Source organism: Trachymyrmex cornetzi, unplaced genomic scaffold (assembly GCF_001594075.2).
Source record: "Trachymyrmex cornetzi isolate Tcor2-1 unplaced genomic scaffold, Tcor1.1 scaffold698, whole genome shotgun sequence".
NCBI lineage: Eukaryota > Metazoa > Arthropoda > Insecta > Hymenoptera > Formicidae > Trachymyrmex > Trachymyrmex cornetzi.
The window spans coordinates 58,382-65,319 of NW_017300023.1; positions in this window are offsets into that span (position 1 = coordinate 58,382).

Genomic DNA, 6,938 nt, shown 5'->3' on the forward strand with positions numbered 1-6,938 from the left:
AAAGCCGCCATCGTCGAGCGCTTCAACAGAACACTGAAGGAACGAATGTGGCGTTATTTTACGCATAAAAATACGCGACGCTACATCGATGTTCTGCAGGACATTGTACACGCTTACAATCACACGCGTCACTCGTCCACGAGAATGCAACCTGCGGTAGTAACGAGAGAAAACGCACGTATCGCTCGTGAAAATATAGCTCGTCGTTAGAAAAACGAAACGTTAAAGAAACGAGTGCGAGAGGTTAAATATCGCGTCGGAGATCACGTTCGTATCAGTAGAGCGAAAGGTGCCTCCGAGAAAGGATACGAGGCTAAGTGTAGCGAGGAGATATTTCAAATTTACCGTGTTCTCGATTGGCGAAACCCTCACGTGTACGAACTACGAGATTTAGCAGGCGAAGTCGTAGACGGTATTTTTTATGAGCAAGAATTAGATCGAGTTGAGAAAAATGTAGGGGAAGAACAGTTTATCGTCGATCGCGTGATAAAGAGTAGAGGACGAGGAGCTAATAAGCAAGTGCTTGTTAGTTGGCGCGGTTATCCCAGTAAGTTTGATAGTTGGATTCCGGCTTCGAGTTTAATTTCTCTTCGCCATGGAGGAGGAACAATTTCTTTTGGTACTTCCGAATAACAGCAGTATGCATCATTTTCCGGATAATACAACTTCGTCCTTCATCACGGAATTACCTCACTCTATCGTGTTACACGGACAATTGGAGGTTGCGTTAACTGAGATTCAATTTCCCTGTACCTTTTTACGGGCTGATCCCCATTGATCACGGCTCGATTGGACACCACCAATCACCGGTGCTTAGGAGCTTTGTAGTCTCAAGCGCTGTGAGTGGCTCGTGTCCAATTGAGTCGTGTCCAACTGGGTGCCACCCCCTTTTTACACATTCGTTATAACGAAAATGTGATCAGTTTCGTCGATGTTAAACCCGATGAGGGGACGAAAGGTGCGTTTACGGCGAAAGAAGGTACATTTTCAAATGGAATTTACAGCGATATCTATGAGTTTATTGATGCGATTAATACCGCGTGTAAATTTGCCTAATTGTATTTTTATTTTGAACTAAAAAAAGCGTCTGGCGGCAAAGTCTTGATAAGTAATAACTGCGTTGAGAAGTGCAAAATGCTACATCAAATAAACTTTTCCGATAATCTTCCAAGAATACTAGGTATACTCATCAACACTTTCCGCAAATCACCGATTTTATTCTAAGCTCGGGATACATAAACCTAATTCCAATGAAACAGAAGAGAAAACTTTTCTTACTAACGGATTTGATAAGGAGACGGGAGAACTACTTGCAGACGATTATTGGAGTAACAAACCCTATAGTTTGCGGCGCGGTATCCCCGATAAAATATTCGTTTATTGCGATATTTGTGAGCCTTATATGTATAACAGGTGATGTACGTACTCCTCTTCTCAGGATATTCCTGGTCGAGATACACAGTCATAATTACGCATTTGGTGCAAATTTGGTGAAGCATTTCTCATTTCCAAATTATATCCCATTACGACGAACGAATTTCAGGACTATCGAAATAGATATAAGAGATCATCTTGGAAAAAAAATTCCATTCGAATTCGGAACGCTGACAGTGACGCTGCACTTTAAACGTAAGCAATAACTTTCTTTCGTATACGCGAGCGTGTCGGTATAGCGACAGTCTTTAGTTAGAAACTAGCTATGGAGTATGAGGAGTATTTTGATGCGCGGGACATCGGTAGCCGAAGTGGAATTCCACGTGTTTTTGTCGGTTCGCCCTACCAACGCGGACATGGAATCGGAAGCTTTCTCGGTGTACTATTCAGAAAAATATTACTTTACCTAGGTAAAGGTGCACGTGCTGTCGGAAAAGAAGCTTTACGTGCGGGAATTAACGTAATAGAAGACGTCAAAAATAATAAACCGTTGAAGGAAGCGGTCAAAAATCGACTCGCGCAATCTGAAGAGAAAAGCCAAAGAAAATATAAGTTCCCTGATGAGGGGGTGTCGGGATATAAAATATCCGCAAAGTCCGCAGCACTTGAGTTTCCACTCGGAGGTCGGAATAGTCGTATCGCGCTTCGTAAACGACGTCGGGCAGTCGAAAGAAAATCATGGAGAAGTAGCACAGGGAAGAAGAGCAAAAAAGTGACAAAGAAGGAAAAGAAAATTCGCGCAGCAGGGAGAAAAATAAAAAAAACATCCACTAGGAAACATCGAGTCAAGAAACGCGACGTATCCGACATATTCTCTTAGTTGAGATAGGAATTCGTAACCGGAGATAAAGCATGTCCTTTCTTCATACCCACACAAGCGAGTGTATAAAGAGCGAACTCGATGTCTTCTCTCTACCACCAACGCAAATCAGCATCGAGAGTTCGCAATGGATTTATTACAAACCCGTAACTTTGCTGACGGACGACTCACCAATAGAATTCGTCATACCCGGCCATGGAGAAGACTATCTGAATCTCACTTACACCATGATGAGCCTTCGCATATGCGTAAAAAGCGAACGCGGGGAGAGCACATTGGTCGCAGCCGTCGACGTGGCAAAAGTAGGACCCGTAAATCATTTAATGCATTCCATGTTCAACCAAATCGACGTATATTTCAATCAAAAACTCGTGTCACCACCAAACAACGCTTACGCTTACCGCGCGTACATCGAGGCGTTATTAAATTATGCTTCAGCAAAAACTTTCCATCTAACCTCTTGCTTATGGGACGCGGATATTCCCGGCTACATGAACGACACGTTAGACTCGTCAAATCCAAATACGGCACTCGAGAGACGCGCGAAATGCACTCAAGGAAATTGTGCGCTAGATATCGTAGGTCACCTTCACTGCGACGTTTTCAATCAAGATAAATTTTTAATTAACGGAGTGGAAGTTAGAATGAGACTCGTACGCTCGTAAGATTTATTTTGCCTTATGGAGACTAGAACGATGTCAAAAATACGTATTCTCGATGCCAGTTTACTCGTAAGAAGAGCAAAAATAAGTCCGGGTGTGCTACTCGCACACACTAGAATGCTGAGTAAAACTACCGCCAAGTATCCCCTTACGAGAGTCGAAGTTAAAACATTCACGATACACGCCGGCGTCGTGGGGGAATCGATAGACAATCCAGTACTCAGACAGCTACCGAAACGAATAATAGTTGGCTTTGTCGATAACAAGACGTTTAACGGTGTTAGAAAATTGAACCCGTTTAATTTAAAAAATTACAGAATAAATTTCTTTTCGCTGTACGCCGATGGCATGCAAATTCCCAGTAAGCGATTACAGCCAAATTTTTCGAAAGACGAGGCGCTATACGTTGAAGCTTATCACACAATATTCTCGGGAACTGGCATTCACTTTCTGAACGAGGGTAATTCGATAAGCAGAGACGATTACGCTAATGGCTACACTCTTTTCGCTTTCCATCTTACTCCGGATCTATCAGCTAATTGTGCAGGACATTTAGGCCAGGCGAATGGTACTTAAAAAGAGGTTTACCTGGAAAATCTCGAGGGAGTTTTGATTTTTGGTACAATTATGTAATTTGATGCCCTTATAAAAAATTTACATTTTACCACCAAAAAATTGACGAGCCGGCGCCGCCATATTGAAAAAATGGCTGAAAAATAGCTGAATAATCAGTTTTTCGCGTATATTTCGTTCCACGTGCGTTTGTCGAAAAAAAACTTCTATAACAAATTGTAGAGCAGAAAATTTCCTACAAATTCTGTCTAACAAATTTTTTTGTCAGATCAATAGTTTGCCCGTAACAGTCCATCAATGTAATGCAAATTTTTCAATAATTCTACAAATACTCTTTTCCACACCACCTAGGAGGTAAAGTATAAGGTGCTTTTTTTTTACGTGGTTTCCCCAATAGGCCTACTCCACGGCAATAAATTTATTTTATTATATAAGTAAAAAGCTAGCTATAATATAAGTAAAAGCTAGCTTCGACCGGGATTTGACTATCTAAATTAATATTTCATATTACATTTATTTTATTTTGAACGTTTTTGTATACCCGATGGACCGGGTTTACTGACAACAGAAATTAATTGTTCTTCCTTTTCGTTTTCGTTCTCATGTGGCATTATTTCATCAACATCTTCATCGTCGCTTTCGAAAGTTACTATTTGTGTATTTTCACATGAATTATTACAATTAACGCACATACTGGAGCACTTCAATCCTGCTTTTTTACAACCGCATGCTCTGTGACATCCTTTCGTACATCTACATGAAATGATAAGGAGTAATACTTGAGGCGCAGGAGGTCTGTCAATGGGGAATGGCATTAATCCTATGTTGCTCCTTTTCCATCCCCATTTTTCGGGATTTTTTATGAATCCGTACTATTGCTGTACTCTCTTGATAATACGTCCGAAAAGAATGCTGCCTGGCTGCATCTTCCGTTGGTGGTAACGATGCCAGATTGAATTTTGTTTTATACACAGATCGCGTAAAACAGTAATATCTGATGTCGTTGAGCGATCTAACGTCATCACTGTATCCGTATAACGCTGCTAATACTCGTTCTCCTGCTTCAGATATATTATGGGAGTCAGCATTTTCTTCTCTGAATATTTCAACTATCTCGTTCAGTTGCGTATTTTGCTTTAATATATTAAGGAGTTTTATTTTTCCTTGGTTAAAAAGAGCTGATGTACTATCGCAACCACTGAAAGCATGTACGAATGCAATGTTTTCAGCCACAGATTTATCTACTTGCAAACTTGTACTTGAATATATTTGTTGTTCAATTTTACCCTTTCCAGGTTTGAGTAGATATATATTTTGATTATTGGAAGCTAATGCTGTCAACAGAACTAAAAGATCTATATCCTCGCCAATAATTATTACAGAATCAAATTCTGATAACTTGCTGATTGCTGTGATAACAATTAATCTATCAGCATCTTCTTCAGCTTGTTCAACCTCAAAGCCTGCATTTAGAAATTTCGTTGTTAACATTTCAATTAAGCGTTTCTTGTTTCGATCGTTAGCTAAAAACTTTTCTTGTGAAATAGTTGGGATAATTGAATCATTAAAAAGTACATCTGCTGAAGAGTGTTTTCGTGATCGTCGAAGTCGTTCAGCACATTTTGTACTTTTATTAGCATCTTCTGGATAACCGTCAAATACAATAACAGCATTTGATTTATAATATATTCTCACAAATTCGATGTAGTTGTTGCAAATCGACGCAAATGATTCCATATGATTCCATACAACTCGGTGTAACAAATATCCTCCATCGATGACATAAATACTGTTTCCAAAGTTAATACTATCTGAACATTGCTCGAATGCTTTATACAATGTAGATTTGACACATTTACGCATACCATCTTCTTTAAAGAGTGATAATGGAAATGGAGCAAGTTCGTATGCGAGATATTCTTTAAGCTCGTCATCATTTCGTTTGGCAATGCTTATTCTTTGGAAAATTGACAATGGATTTTAATAGGGATTGCATCTTCTTCTATCATGATACTTGAATTAACCACGGCAAGTGGAGTAACTTTTTTTTTACATGGGAATTTAACAGAATCAAAGTCACTGCCAACAATCGCTGCAATGCCAACATTACCAATTTCTGTAGACATATGGCAATTGATTTTTTCGTTATCAATAACTCCAGTGCTAATCGACATTATTTGTTTTATTTTTGGGAAAGCATGATGTTCAGAAAACCATGTGATCAATTTGTCTACGTCTTTGGTGTCGCGATTAACTCGAGAACTTCTCATCTCAACATGCTGTTCTGAACTGATGAATGAAATGTTGCAAAATTTTTCAATTTCTTCGCACACGTTGTGTAAAAATGGCATTCCTAAAGTCCACCTGATTAAGGTACAATCTGAGACCCCTCGTCCATGAGTCAATCCACTAACAGTTTTCATTGACCTCATTAATGTTTGTTCAATCGTCATGTCCGTCCATATACCACTCCAAAATCTATCAGAACGTCTAATAGTAAACATTCCTTTCTCGGTAAATAAGTTGTACTCATGAGGGGTCATTTTCTCTTGTAAATTCAACATATCTTGTAAATATAAATAACTGCACTTTGTATATAAGAAATGGCCGCTAGCATAGAAATAAGGAAGCATTCTTTGAATAGTGTCGAGATGAAGTTGCCAATTCCCCGTTTTTTCTACTTCAATAAATAGCTTTACAAGAGTTACCATACGAAAATATTGTACCCATAATTTGGCTGTATCTCCTTGTTTTTCAAATTTTACAAGTTGTTGTTCGAATTTTTCAGCAAGGACTTTCTAATTATCGTTCTCTGATGCTGTGAGAACCACTGATCGATTAGGATTGTCAAGAATATTTTGTATTGCTCTATGCTCATCTGGCGTGAATTCAATTGACTGTGTTATAGCCGCAGCTATAACCATTTATCAAATAGAATAAGGCTACTTAGCAACAGATACGCAGTAATTAATTGGGAAACTAGGTTATTCCGCAATTGAACTAAATACCACTGACTACCGAAAAGTCAGCGTACTCATTGCCTACTTTAGTTCAATTGCGAAAATACAATCTTGCGGAAGCAGCACGCAAATAATGCAAGCTGTTCTTCACAAGTTACAGAAAGATGGAAGCTATTGCCCGTCAGATTTGGAAATCAGGTTGCAAGTGTCAGCAATGACCACATTAAAAATTAGAGCAACCGAAATCCGCTCGAACAGCTGACCGAAGTACAAGTCCAGTCAGCAGTTCGAGCAAGTATATTAACCGTGACATGCTGACAAATGAGAGAGTCTAATATCAGCTGTTACTCGAGATAACGCCCGTACGCCAGCAGCTCACGCGAATAAAATATAAGTCGTCCGATTAACTAAGTCAACGCGATCGCGGACTTATCTAATAAACCTAAATCGGGCCGACGCGAAATCGTAATAATACCTGTCAAGTGTAAC